Below are 14325 nucleotides of genomic sequence, written 5' to 3'. Positions count from 1 at the left end.
TTGTTCTGTCCCCTCTCTGGGAGCGAGGCGGCGGCCCGGGGCGGGGGTCTCCCCCACCCTCAGCGCCCGCCGCGGTGCCTGGCGCCCCAGCCCGCACCGTGGGGCCTCCTCTTGTCCCAAGCCGCGACACCGCCGTCACGCGGCAGCATGCGTGGCTTCTGGACTGTCAGGTCTCAGACCAAAGGTCTGCTCTGTGGGAACCGACACGCTGGAGGAAACCTTGAGAGTCTGAGAGGGGAGGGAGTTCCAGAAGAAGGCCAGGATGTCATTTTGAGGGAGTATGTGACCAGAACTCGTCCCGTTGCTTTTGGGGTTCTATGGGCTACACGTAGGAATCTTTGGTGGTGGCACCTGATGTTGGGGGATCCGGAGTCACACCCAGACCTGCTCCACAGGCCTCCTTTTACTTTTCTCTTCGGATTCATTATGTTTAAAAAGTGTCTCTTATCTCTATGATTGCATTTTCTTTTCTCTCTCTTTTCAAGCAGATGATGGGAGTCCAAGTATTAAGGTGACATGTGTTGCCCGTGCCCCCCTCCCCCCTGTGTTCTTATTCATTAACCTCTGATGTTGTTCCAGCGTATTGTGGGGGTACCAATGTTAAGGTCGGGTACGTTGCCCTCTCCCAGCCTCCCCCCTCGGGTCAGAGCCTCAAGTGCGCCCATCCCCCAGTCGGTGCGCACCCACCCCATTCCTAATGGAGGTGTATGCCCATCCCCTCCCCCCACCCGCCCGACACCCACCCGATGAAGGTGATTCCTCTGTGTCCACTTGGGTGTCCGTCGGTTCGTACCCATTTGCTGGTGAGCGCGAGCACGTGGTGCTCGTGTGTCCATTCTTGGGCTACCTGGCTTACTGGAACGGGTTCCAGCTCTGGCCAGGAGAACCACGAGAGGTGCCCTCTCACCGCTGCTCCTCCTAGCTGAATAGCACTCCGTGGTGTCCACGCGCCACATTTCATTTACGCACTCGTGGGTCGATGGGCACTCGGGTCGCTTCCAGGTCTTTGCGATTGTGACTTGTGCCCTGACTCTAACCCTAACCCTTACCCAGCCCCGTCTCCTCCTCGGCCCCTGCCTGACTGACTCCTTCCCGCCCGGCCTGTCACCTGTCACCGTCCTCTGCCCCTGCCTGACACGCTCCTCCCCGCCCGGGCCGTCACCGTCCTCGGCCCCTGCCTGACGGGGCTCCTCCGTCGCCTGGGCCTTCCAAGGGCTTGGTGTGGACGCTGGTTCCAGGACGCCCTCCCAGGAACCCGGTAGCAGGGCGGCCGCAGCGTCTCGCGCCACCCAACCGTCCGCCGGCCGGCGGCCGTCGCTAAGTGGCCTGCGGGGGACGTGCCCCCACTGTGGGGCGGGCGCCCAGCCTGGTGTCTTCTCTGAGGCCCCGTGGCTGCTTTTCCCCCCCGCAAGGGGAGAGCCGCGGAGGTGGGGACCGCCTCCTCGTGGGGACGTACACCCAGCTCTCCACGTCGGATTCCGGGGCTCTCTGTCCTGCCAGAAGGCCCAGCTGGCCTGCGGGTCCTTAGAGTGGCAAAAACATCCGAAAACTGAGATTGAGGGTCCGGTGGTTGTCTGCACTTTTGTGCTGGGCACCCCAGGGAGGCCCGGGGGCTGGCTGGACAACGCGGTCTGCTGGGCGGGGGGGGGGGGTTTGGAGGAGCAACTGATGCCCTTTGCACTTTGGGTAGCAAGTGTCTGAGGTGTCTCTGAGCCCTGCGCCATGTCGGGGGTGGGGGTGGGAGGTCGGGGGGGGGTGGAGGAGCAGGAGGAGGAGGAGGAGGAGGAGGTGGGAAGGGCCGTGGCCTGCAGTCGTGTTCCCGGGGTGGCTTCTTCCACAGGCTGCTTGGCCTGGGCTCCCTGCACCTGGGCCTTTGGAGGACTGGCCCTGTGCTTGCCAACGCTTCCCCTGCAGGGACCCAGAGCTGGGAGGTTGCATCTCTCAGCCCTGGGTCGGGCAGAGCCCCAGCGGGCCATGCCCACAACCTCTCTCAGCACGGGTCCCCCAGAAGGCTCCTTTGGGACCAGGATTCTCTTGCGGGTGACTCTTTAAGGTCTGGCCCCTGGATGGAGGGGCACCAGGAGTAGAGGAGCAGGAAGGGGAAGGGGGTGGCCGTGCGAGGGGACACTTTCAGGCCAAGTCCCAGCTTCAGCCTGATCCTCCTGGGAACCCCGGGGTGTACGTCACACCTCCTGGTTGTCCCGCTCTGAGACAAGGAGCCGGGCTTCGCATTCCCCCAGCAGCCAGTCGTGGGCTGAGGACACCTGGGGCGTTGGGAACTCCCTGGCTTCTCCTTGGCTTAACATCTGGAGCTGCTTGTGAATCGTGCCGCCACACACACCCGAGTGCAGGTGTCTTCTGCACAGACTGCGGGCCTCGCTCTTCTGAATGCCGCTAGCTCGCCACCCACCCACGGGTGAACCTGGTCAGGGTACTTTCTCTCGGGGGCAGACTCTGATCCTGGCGGGCTACCGGTGTCTCTGTTTGCTCCTTTCTTTCTTCCATTTCGGGAAAGGCTTCCTTACTGGGTGTGGAAATCTCCTATGCCTTTCCTCGCCTATTCTGTCAGCTTTAAAATTCTCTTTCAGTTGCCACCCTCACAGATGGATTAGGAAACTCTTTCCGGTGCACTCATTAGTGAAATGACCTCAATGAAGCTGGAATCCAATATCTAATCGCCGATTTTTAGCGAGTCCACACGCCAGGGGGGTCGGGGTCCAATGCAGCCCCGGCCAGGCCCAGGCCCCTAGGACTGGGCCACAGGAGGACACAGAGGAGGGTCCCGGCCCCCACGGTCGCGTTGCCGGCAGTTCTCCAAGGGCTTGGGCGTTTTCCAGAGGTAGGAGATGGAGGGGACTGATTTCTTCAGCGCCCCACTAACCACGCCACCCCACCCATGGGACACATCCCAAGAGAGAGAGAGAGAGACGCCCCATACACTCGCTCCCCTCCCCCATGCGCTGTGCCCCAGCCCGGGCCCGGGGGAATAGGCGGCAGCCCACCCACAGGGTGGGGGGCGCAGCTGAAAGGGGTTGTCGGGGAGGGCGGCCCCTGCCTGGGGTCAAAGGGCGGGCGACCCGCGCGTGCGCAATCGGCGGCGGCGGCGGCGGCGGCGGCGGCGGCGGCGGGGGCGGCCACGAGCTGGGGGTGGGCCAGGCGAGGAGAGGAAGGGGGCTGGAAGGTCTCCACCTTGGCGAGTCCAGCCGTGGAGGCGCATCTTGTGTGAGTGTGAGTGAGTGAGTGTGAGTGTGTGTGTGTGTGTGTGTGTGTGTGTATAGAGAGACAGCCCCCCACCCCGGCCCGCCGCTCCCTGCCCGCCCCGCCCCGCCTGTCACCCCCGTCCCTCGGAGCCCGCCGGACCCGGCCGGTGAACTCAACAGGCCCGCCCGGTGCGGGTCAGCGCCGGCGCGGGGCCTGGGGCGGGAGGAGGCGGCGGGGAAGCGCAGAGAGGCTCGGCTTCTTGAGCGGGGCAGGGGCGCCCTCCGCCGTCTAGGGCCACACCACCCTGAACGCGCCCGATCTCGTCTGGTCTCGGAAGCTAAGCAGGGTCGGGCCTGGTTAGTACTTGGATGGGAGACCGCCTGGGAATACCGGGTGCCGTAGGCTTCTTTTTTTTTTTTTTTTTTGTTTTGTTTTGCCTCTTGTTCTGTCCCCTCTCTGGGAGCGAGGCGGCGGCCCGGGGCGGGGGTCTCCCCCACCCTCAGCGCCCGCCGCGGTGCCTGGCGCCCCAGCCCGCACCGTGGGGCCTCCTCTTGTCCCAAGCCGCGACACCGCCGTCACGCGGCAGCATGCGTGGCTTCTGGACTGTCAGGTCTCAGACCAAAGGTCTGCTCTGTGGGAACCGACACGCTGGAGGAAACCTTGAGAGTCTGAGAGGGGAGGGAGTTCCAGAAGAAGGCCAGGATGTCATTTTGAGGGAGTATGTGACCAGAACTCGTCCCGTTGCTTTTGGGGTTCTATGGGCTACACGTAGGAATCTTTGGTGGTGGCACCTGATGTTGGGGGATCCGGAGTCACACCCAGACCTGCTCCACAGGCCTCCTTTTACTTTTCTCTTCGGATTCATTATGTTTAAAAAGTGTCTCTTATCTCTATGATTGCATTTTCTTTTCTCTCTCTTTTCAAGCAGATGATGGGAGTCCAAGTATTAAGGTGACATGTGTTGCCCGTGCCCCCCTCCCCCCTGTGTTCTTATTCATTAACCTCTGATGTTGTTCCAGCGTATTGTGGGGGTACCAATGTTAAGGTCGGGTACGTTGCCCTCTCCCAGCCTCCCCCCTCGGGTCAGAGCCTCAAGTGCGCCCATCCCCCAGTCGGTGCGCACCCACCCCATTCCTAATGGAGGTGTATGCCCATCCCCTCCCCCCACCCGCCCGACACCCACCCGATGAAGGTGATTCCTCTGTGTCCACTTGGGTGTCCGTCGGTTCGTACCCATTTGCTGGTGAGCGCGAGCACGTGGTGCTCGTGTGTCCATTCTTGGGCTACCTGGCTTACTGGAACGGGTTCCAGCTCTGGCCAGGAGAACCACGAGAGGTGCCCTCTCACCGCTGCTCCTCCTAGCTGAATAGCACTCCGTGGTGTCCACGCGCCACATTTCATTTACGCACTCGTGGGTCGATGGGCACTCGGGTCGCTTCCAGGTCTTTGCGATTGTGACTTGTGCCCTGACTCTAACCCTAACCCTTACCCAGCCCCGTCTCCTCCTCGGCCCCTGCCTGACTGACTCCTTCCCGCCCGGCCTGTCACCTGTCACCGTCCTCTGCCCCTGCCTGACACGCTCCTCCCCGCCCGGGCCGTCACCGTCCTCGGCCCCTGCCTGACGGGGCTCCTCCGTCGCCTGGGCCTTCCAAGGGCTTGGTGTGGACGCTGGTTCCAGGACGCCCTCCCAGGAACCCGGTAGCAGGGCGGCCGCAGCGTCTCGCGCCACCCAACCGTCCGCCGGCCGGCGGCCGTCGCTAAGTGGCCTGCGGGGGACGTGCCCCCACTGTGGGGCGGGCGCCCAGCCTGGTGTCTTCTCTGAGGCCCCGTGGCTGCTTTTCCCCCCCGCAAGGGGAGAGCCGCGGAGGTGGGGACCGCCTCCTCGTGGGGACGTACACCCAGCTCTCCACGTCGGATTCCGAGGCTCTCTGTCCTGCCAGAAGGCCCAGCTGGCCTGCGGGTCCTTAGAGTGGCAAAAACATCCGAAAACTGAGATTGAGGGTCCGGTGGTTGTCTGCACTTTTGTGCTGGGCACCCCAGGGAGGCCCGGGGGCTGGCTGGACAACGCGGTCTGCTGGGCGGGGGGGGGGGGGTTTGGAGGAGCAACTGATGCCCTTTGCACTTTGGGTAGCAAGTGTCTGAGGTGTCTCTGAGCCCTGCGCCATGTCGGGGGTGGGGGTGGGAGGTCAGGGGGGGGTGGAGGAGCAGGAGGAGGAGGAGGAGGAGGAGGTGGGAAGGGCCGTGGCCTGCAGTCGTGTTCCCGGGGTGGCTTCTTCCACAGGCTGCTTGGCCTGGGCTCCCTGCACCTGGGCCTTTGGAGGACTGGCCCTGTGCTTGCCAACGCTTCCCCTGCAGGGACCCAGAGCTGGGAGGTTGCATCTCTCAGCCCTGGGTCGGGCAGAGCCCCAGCGGGCCATGCCCACAACCTCTCTCAGCACGGGTCCCCCAGAAGGCTCCTTTGGGACCAGGATTCTCTTGCGGGTGACTCTTTAAGGTCTGGCCCCTGGATGGAGGGGCACCAGGAGTAGAGGAGCAGGAAGGGGAAGGGGGTGGCCGTGCGAGGGGACACTTTCAGGCCAAGTCCCAGCTTCAGCCTGATCCTCCTGGGAACCCCGGGGTGTACGTCACACCTCCTGGTTGTCCCGCTCTGAGACAAGGAGCCGGGCTTCGCATTCCCCCAGCAGCCAGTCGTGGGCTGAGGACACCTGGGGCGTTGGGAACTCCCTGGCTTCTCCTTGGCTTAACATCTGGAGCTGCTTGTGAATCGTGCCGCCACACACACCCGAGTGCAGGTGTCTTCTGCACAGACTGCGGGCCTCGCTCTTCTGAATGCCGCTAGCTCGCCACCCACCCACGGGTGAACCTGGTCAGGGTACTTTCTCTCGGGGGCAGACTCTGATCCTGGCGGGCTACCGGTGTCTCTGTTTGCTCGTTTCTTTCTTCCATTTCGGGAAAGGCTTCCTTACTGGGTGTGGAAATCTCCTATGCCTTTCCTCGCCTATTCTGTCAGCTTTAAAATTCTCTTTCAGTTGCCACCCTCACAGATGGATTAGGAAACTCTTTCCGGTGCACTCATTAGTGAAATGACCTCAATGAAGCTGGAATCCAATATCTAATCGCCGATTTTTAGCGAGTCCACACGCCAGGGGGGTCGGGGTCCAATGCAGCCCCGGCCAGGCCCAGGCCCCTTGGACTGGGCCACAGGAGGACACAGAGGAGGGTCCCGGCCCCCACGGTCGCGTTGCCGGCAGTTCTCCAAGGGCTTGGGCGTTTTCCGGAGGTAGGAGATGGAGGGGACTGATTTCTTCAGCGCCCCACTAACCACGCCACCCCACCCATGGGACACATCCCAAGAGAGAGAGAGAGACGCCCCATACACTCGCTCCCCTCCCCCATGCGCTGTGCCCCAGCCCGGGCCCGGGGGAATAGGCGGCAGCCCACCCACAGGGTGGGGGGCGCAGCTGAAAGGGGTTGTCGGGGAGGGCGGCCCCTGCCTGGGGTCAAAGGGCGGGCGACCCGCGCGTGCGCAATCGGCGGCGGCGGCGGCGGCGGCGGCGGCGGCGGCGGCGGCGGCGGCGGCGGCGGCGGGGGCGGCCACGAGCTGGGGGTGGGCCAGGCGAGGAGAGGAAGGGGGCTGGAAGGTCTCCACCTTGGCGAGTCCAGCCGTGGAGGCGCATCTTGTGTGAGTGTGAGTGAGTGAGTGTGAGTGTGTGTGTGTGTGTGTGTGTGTGTATAGAGAGACAGCCCCCCACCCCGGCCCGCCGCTCCCTGCCCGCCCCGCCCCGCCCCGCCTGTCACCCCCGTCCCTCGGAGCCCGCCGGACCCGGCCGGTGAACTCAACAGGCCCGCCCGGTGCGGGTCAGCGCCGGCGCGGGGCCTGGGGCGGGAGGAGGCGGCGGGGAAGCGCAGAGAGGCTCGGCTTCTTGAGCGGGGCAGGGGCGCCCTCCGCCGTCTAGGGCCACACCACCCTGAACGCGCCCGATCTCGTCTGGTCTCGGAAGCTAAGCAGGGTCGGGCCTGGTTAGTACTTGGATGGGAGACCGCCTGGGAATACCGGGTGCCGTAGGCTTCTTTTTTTTTTTTTTTTTTGTTTTGTTTTGCCTCTTGTTCTGTCCCCTCTCTGGGAGCGAGGCGGCGGCCCGGGGCGGGGGTCACCCCCACCCTCAGCGCCCGCCGCGGTGCCTGGCGCCCCAGCCCGCACCGTGGGGCCTCCTCTTGTCCCAAGCCGCGACACCGCCGTCACGCGGCAGCATGCGTGGCTTCTGGACTGTCAGGTCTCAGACCAAAGGTCTGCTCTGTGGGAACCGACACGCTGGAGGAAACCTTGAGAGTCTGAGAGGGGAGGGAGTTCCAGAAGAAGGCCAGGATGTCATTTTGAGGGAGTATGTGACCAGAACTCGTCCCGTTGCTTTTGGGGTTCTATGGGCTACACGTAGGAATCTTTGGTGGTGGCACCTGATGTTGGGGGATCCGGAGTCACACCCAGACCTGCTCCACAGGCCTCCTTTTACTTTTCTCTTCGGATTCATTATGTTTAAAAAGTGTCTCTTATCTCTATGATTGCATTTTCTTTTCTCTCTCTTTTCAAGCAGATGATGGGAGTCCAAGTATTAAGGTGACATGTGTTGCCCGTGCCCCCCTCCCCCCTGTGTTCTTATTCATTAACCTCTGATGTTGTTCCAGCGTATTGTGGGGGTACCAATGTTAAGGTCGGGTACGTTGCCCTCTCCCAGCCTCCCCCCTCGGGTCAGAGCCTCAAGTGCGCCCATCCCCCAGTCGGTGCGCACCCACCCCATTCCTAATGGAGGTGTATGCCCATCCCCTCCCCCCACCCGCCCGACACCCACCCGATGAAGGTGATTCCTCTGTGTCCACTTGGGTGTCCGTCGGTTCGTACCCATTTGCTGGTGAGCGCGAGCACGTGGTGCTCGTGTGTCCATTCTTGGGCTACCTGGCTTACTGGAACGGGTTCCAGCTCTGGCCAGGAGAACCACGAGAGGTGCCCTCTCACCGCTGCTCCTCCTAGCTGAATAGCACTCCGTGGTGTCCACGCGCCACATTTCATTTACGCACTCGTGGGTCGATGGGCACTCGGGTCGCTTCCAGGTCTTTGCGATTGTGACTTGTGCCCTGACTCTAACCCTAACCCTTACCCAGCCCCGTCTCCTCCTCGGCCCCTGCCTGACTGACTCCTTCCCGCCCGGCCTGTCACCTGTCACCGTCCTCTGCCCCTGCCTGACACGCTCCTCCCCGCCCGGGCCGTCACCGTCCTCGGCCCCTGCCTGACGGGGCTCCTCCGTCGCCTGGGCCTTCCAAGGGCTTGGTGTGGACGCTGGTTCCAGGACGCCCTCCCAGGAACCCGGTAGCAGGGCGGCCGCAGCGTCTCGCGCCACCCAACCGTCCGCCGGCCGGCGGCCGTCGCTAAGTGGCCTGCGGGGGACGTGCCCCCACTGTGGGGCGGGCGCCCAGCCTGGTGTCTTCTCTGAGGCCCCGTGGCTGCTTTTCCCCCCCGCAAGGGGAGAGCCGCGGAGGTGGGGACCGCCTCCTCGTGGGGACGTACACCCAGTTCTCCACGTCGGATTCCGGGGCTCTCTGTCCTGCCAGAAGGCCCAGCTGGCCTGCGGGTCCTTAGAGTGGCAAAAACATCCGAAAACTGAGATTGAGGGTCCGGTGGTTGTCTGCACTTTTGTGCTGGGCACCCCAGGGAGGCCCGGGGGCTGGCTGGACAACGCGGTCTGCTGGGCGGGGGGGGGGGTTTGGAGGAGCAACTGATGCCCTTTGCACTTTGGGTAGCAAGTGTCTGAGGTGTCTCTGAGCCCTGCGCCATGTCGGGGGTGGGGGTGGGAGGTCGGGGGGGGGGGTGGAGGAGCAGGAGGAGGAGGAGGAGGAGGAGGTGGGAAGGGCCGTGGCCTGCAGTCGTGTTCCCGGGGTGGCTTCTTCCACAGGCTGCTTGGCCTGGGCTCCCTGCACCTGGGCCTTTGGAGGACTGGCCCTGTGCTTGCCAACGCTTCCCCTGCAGGGACCCAGAGCTGGGAGGTTGCATCTCTCAGCCCTGGGTCGGGCAGAGCCCCAGCGGGCCATGCCCACAACCTCTCTCAGCACGGGTCCCCCAGAAGGCTCCTTTGGGACCAGGATTCTCTTGCGGGTGACTCTTTAAGGTCTGGCCCCTGGATGGAGGGGCACCAGGAGTAGAGGAGCAGGAAGGGGAAGGGGGTGGCCGTGCGAGGGGACACTTTCAGGCCAAGTCCCAGCTTCAGCCTGATCCTCCTGGGAACCCCGGGGTGTACGTCACACCTCCTGGTTGTCCCGCTCTGAGACAAGGAGCCGGGCTTCGCATTCCCCCAGCAGCCAGTCGTGGGCTGAGGACACCTGGGGCGTTGGGAACTCCCTGGCTTCTCCTTGGCTTAACATCTGGAGCTGCTTGTGAATCGTGCCGCCACACACACCCGAGTGCAGGTGTCTTCTGCACAGACTGCGGGCCTCGCTCTTCTGAATGCCGCTAGCTCGCCACCCACCCACGGGTGAACCTGGTCAGGGTACTTTCTCTCGGGGGCAGACTCTGATCCTGGCGGGCTACCGGTGTCTCTGTTTGCTCCTTTCTTTCTTCCATTTCGGGAAAGGCTTCCTTACTGGGTGTGGAAATCTCCTATGCCTTTCCTCGCCTATTCTGTCAGCTTTAAAATTCTCTTTCAGTTGCCACCCTCACAGATGGATTAGGAAACTCTTTCCGGTGCACTCATTAGTGAAATGACCTCAATGAAGCTGGAATCCAATATCTAATCGCCGATTTTTAGCGAGTCCACACGCCAGGGGGGTCGGGGTCCAATGCAGCCCCGGCCAGGCCCAGGCCCCTAGGACTGGGCCACAGGAGGACACAGAGGAGGGTCCCGGCCCCCACGGTCGCGTTGCCGGCAGTTCTCCAAGGGCTTGGGCGTTTTCCAGAGGTAGGAGATGGAGGGGACTGATTTCTTCAGCGCCCCACTAACCACGCCACCCCACCCATGGGACACATCCCAAGAGAGAGAGAGAGAGACGCCCCATACACTCGCTCCCCTCCCCCATGCGCTGTGCCCCAGCCCGGGCCCGGGGGAATAGGCGGCAGCCCACCCACAGGGTGGGGGGCGCAGCTGAAAGGGGTTGTCGGGGAGGGCGGCCCCTGCCTGGGGTCAAAGGGCGGGCGACCCGCGCGTGCGCAATCGGCGGCGGCGGCGGCGGCGGCGGCGGCGGCGGCGGCGGGGGCGGCCACGAGCTGGGGGTGGGCCAGGCGAGGAGAGGAAGGGGGCTGGAAGGTCTCCACCTTGGCGAGTCCAGCCGTGGAGGCGCATCTTGTGTGAGTGTGAGTGAGTGAGTGTGAGTGTGTGTGTGTGTGTGTGTGTGTGTGTATAGAGAGACAGCCCCCCACCCCGGCCCGCCGCTCCCTGCCCGCCCCGCCCCGCCCCGCCTGTCACCCCCGTCCCTCGGAGCCCGCCGGACCCGGCCGGTGAACTCAACAGGCCCGCCCGGTGCGGGTCAGCGCCGGCGCGGGGCCTGGGGCGGGAGGAGGCGGCGGGGAAGCGCAGAGAGGCTCGGCTTCTTGAGCGGGGCAGGGGCGCCCTCCGCCGTCTAGGGCCACACCACCCTGAACGCGCCCGATCTCGTCTGGTCTCGGAAGCTAAGCAGGGTCGGGCCTGGTTAGTACTTGGATGGGAGACCGCCTGGGAATACCGGGTGCCGTAGGCTTCTTTTTTTTTTTTTTTTTGTTTTGTTTTGCCTCTTGTTCTGTCCCCTCTCTGGGAGCGAGGCGGCGGCCCGGGGCGGGGGTCACCCCCACCCTCAGCGCCCGCCGCGGTGCCTGGCGCCCCAGCCCGCACCGTGGGGCCTCCTCTTGTCCCAAGCCGCGACACCGCCGTCACGCGGCAGCATGCGTGGCTTCTGGACTGTCAGGTCTCAGACCAAAGGTCTGCTCTGTGGGAACCGACACGCTGGAGGAAACCTTGAGAGTCTGAGAGGGGAGGGAGTTCCAGAAGAAGGCCAGGATGTCATTTTGAGGGAGTATGTGACCAGAACTCGTCCCGTTGCTTTTGGGGTTCTATGGGCTACACGTAGGAATCTTTGGTGGTGGCACCTGATGTTGGGGGATCCGGAGTCACACCCAGACCTGCTCCACAGGCCTCCTTTTACTTTTCTCTTCGGATTCATTATGTTTAAAAAGTGTCTCTTATCTCTATGATTGCATTTTCTTTTCTCTCTCTTTTCAAGCAGATGATGGGAGTCCAAGTATTAAGGTGACATGTGTTGCCCGTGCCCCCCTCCCCCCTGTGTTCTTATTCATTAACCTCTGATGTTGTTCCAGCGTATTGTGGGGGTACCAATGTTAAGGTCGGGTACGTTGCCCTCTCCCAGCCTCCCCCCTCGGGTCAGAGCCTCAAGTGCGCCCATCCCCCAGTCGGTGCGCACCCACCCCATTCCTAATGGAGGTGTATGCCCATCCCCTCCCCCCACCCGCCCGACACCCACCCGATGAAGGTGATTCCTCTGTGTCCACTTGGGTGTCCGTCGGTTCGTACCCATTTGCTGGTGAGCGCGAGCACGTGGTGCTCGTGTGTCCATTCTTGGGCTACCTGGCTTACTGGAACGGGTTCCAGCTCTGGCCAGGAGAACCACGAGAGGTGCCCTCTCACCGCTGCTCCTCCTAGCTGAATAGCACTCCGTGGTGTCCACGCGCCACATTTCATTTACGCACTCGTGGGTCGATGGGCACTCGGGTCGCTTCCAGGTCTTTGCGATTGTGACTTGTGCCCTGACTCTAACCCTAACCCTTACCCAGCCCCGTCTCCTCCTCGGCCCCTGCCTGACTGACTCCTTCCCGCCCGGCCTGTCACCTGTCACCGTCCTCTGCCCCTGCCTGACACGCTCCTCCCCGCCCGGGCCGTCACCGTCCTCGGCCCCTGCCTGACGGGGCTCCTCCGTCGCCTGGGCCTTCCAAGGGCTTGGTGTGGACGCTGGTTCCAGGACGCCCTCCCAGGAACCCGGTAGCAGGGCGGCCGCAGCGTCTCGCGCCACCCAACCGTCCGCCGGCCGGCGGCCGTCGCTAAGTGGCCTGCGGGGGACGTGCCCCCACTGTGGGGCGGGCGCCCAGCCTGGTGTCTTCTCTGAGGCCCCGTGGCTGCTTTTCCCCCCCGCAAGGGGAGAGCCGCGGAGGTGGGGACCGCCTCCTCGTGGGGACGTACACCCAGCTCTCCACGTCGGATTCCGGGGCTCTCTGTCCTGCCAGAAGGCCCAGCTGGCCTGCGGGTCCTTAGAGTGGCAAAAACATCCGAAAACTGAGATTGAGGGTCCGGTGGTTGTCTGCACTTTTGTGCTGGGCACCCCAGGGAGGCCCGGGGGCTGGCTGGACAACGCGGTCTGCTGGGCGGGGGGGGGGGGGTTTGGAGGAGCAACTGATGCCCTTTGCACTTTGGGTAGCAAGTGTCTGAGGTGTCTCTGAGCCCTGCGCCATGTCGGGGGTGGGGGTGGGAGGTCGGGGGGGGGGGGGTGGAGGAGCAGGAGGAGGAGGAGGAGGAGGAGGTGGGAAGGGCCGTGGCCTGCAGTCGTGTTCCCGGGGTGGCTTCTTCCACAGGCTGCTTGGCCTGGGCTCCCTGCACCTGGGCCTTTGGAGGACTGGCCCTGTGCTTGCCAACGCTTCCCCTGCAGGGACCCAGAGCTGGGAGGTTGCATCTCTCAGCCCTGGGTCGGGCAGAGCCCCAGCGGGCCATGCCCACAACCTCTCTCAGCACGGGTCCCCCAGAAGGCTCCTTTGGGACCAGGATTCTCTTGCGGGTGACTCTTTAAGGTCTGGCCCCTGGATGGAGGGGCACCAGGAGTAGAGGAGCAGGAAGGGGAAGGGGGTGGCCGTGCGAGGGGACACTTTCAGGCCAAGTCCCAGCTTCAGCCTGATCCTCCTGGGAACCCCGGGGTGTACGTCACACCTCCTGGTTGTCCCGCTCTGAGACAAGGAGCCGGGCTTCGCATTCCCCCAGCAGCCAGTCGTGGGCTGAGGACACCTGGGGCGTTGGGAACTCCCTGGCTTCTCCTTGGCTTAACATCTGGAGCTGCTTGTGAATCGTGCCGCCACACACACCCGAGTGCAGGTGTCTTCTGCACAGACTGCGGGCCTCGCTCTTCTGAATGCCGCTAGCTCGCCACCCACCCACGGGTGAACCTGGTCAGGGTACTTTCTCTCGGGGGCAGACTCTGATCCTGGCGGGCTACCGGTGTCTCTGTTTGCTCCTTTCTTTCTTCCATTTCGGGAAAGGCTTCCTTACTGGGTGTGGAAATCTCCTATGCCTTTCCTCGCCTATTCTGTCAGCTTTAAAATTCTCTTTCAGTTGCCACCCTCACAGATGGATTAGGAAACTCTTTCCGGTGCACTCATTAGTGAAATGACCTCAATGAAGCTGGAATCCAATATCTAATCGCCGATTTTTAGCGAGTCCACACGCCAGGGGGGTCGGGGTCCAATGCAGCCCCGGCCAGGCCCAGGCCCCTAGGACTGGGCCACAGGAGGACACAGAGGAGGGTCCCGGCCCCCACGGTCGCGTTGCCGGCAGTTCTCCAAGGGCTTGGGCGTTTTCCAGAGGTAGGAGATGGAGGGGACTGATTTCTTCAGCGCCCCACTAACCACGCCACCCCACCCATGGGACACATCCCAAGAGAGAGAGAGAGAGACGCCCCATACACTCGCTCCCCTCCCCCATGCGCTGTGCCCCAGCCCGGGCCCGGGGGAATAGGCGGCAGCCCACCCACAGGGTGGGGGGCGCAGCTGAAAGGGGTTGTCGGGGAGGGCGGCCCCTGCCTGGGGTCAAAGGGCGGGCGACCCGCGCGTGCGCAATCGGCGGCGGCGGCGGCGGCGGCGGCGGCGGCGGCGGCGGCGGCGGCGGCGGCGGGGGCGGCCACGAGCTGGGGGTGGGCCAGGCGAGGAGAGGAAGGGGGCTGGAAGGTCTCCACCTTGGCGAGTCCAGCCGTGGAGGCGCATCTTGTGTGAGTGTGAGTGAGTGAGTGTGAGTGTGTGTGTGTGTGTGTGTGTGTGTGTATAGAGAGACAGCCCCCCACCCCGGCCCGCCGCTCCCTGCCCGCCCCGCCCCGCCCCGCCTGTCACCCCCGTCC

General features: G+C 63.9%; 3 non-coding genes across 3 annotated transcripts; all 3 read left to right on the top strand.

The window, feature by feature from the left end:
- The first annotated feature begins 3487 nt into the window (after nt 1-3487).
- On the top strand, nt 3488-3606 carry LOC142872494 (5S ribosomal RNA). The gene has a single exon (XR_012920751.1). It is a non-coding gene; the product is annotated as a 5S ribosomal RNA (ribosomal RNA).
- Nucleotides 3607-7151: 3545 nt separating this feature from the next.
- On the top strand, nt 7152-7270 carry LOC142872493 (5S ribosomal RNA). Its single transcript, XR_012920750.1, has one exon. It is a non-coding gene; the product is annotated as a 5S ribosomal RNA (ribosomal RNA).
- A 3531-nt stretch (nt 7271-10801) lies between these two features.
- LOC142872492 (5S ribosomal RNA) lies at nt 10802-10920 on the top strand. Its single transcript, XR_012920749.1, has one exon. It is a non-coding gene; the product is annotated as a 5S ribosomal RNA (ribosomal RNA).
- The last annotated feature ends 3405 nt before the right edge of the window (nt 10921-14325 follow it).

This window comes from Microcebus murinus, chromosome 8 (assembly GCF_040939455.1).
Source record: "Microcebus murinus isolate Inina chromosome 8, M.murinus_Inina_mat1.0, whole genome shotgun sequence".
NCBI classification, from domain to species: domain Eukaryota; kingdom Metazoa; phylum Chordata; class Mammalia; order Primates; family Cheirogaleidae; genus Microcebus; species Microcebus murinus.
Note: the sequence above shows the minus strand (reverse complement) of the source record. Positions and strands in the feature narration are given on the sequence as shown.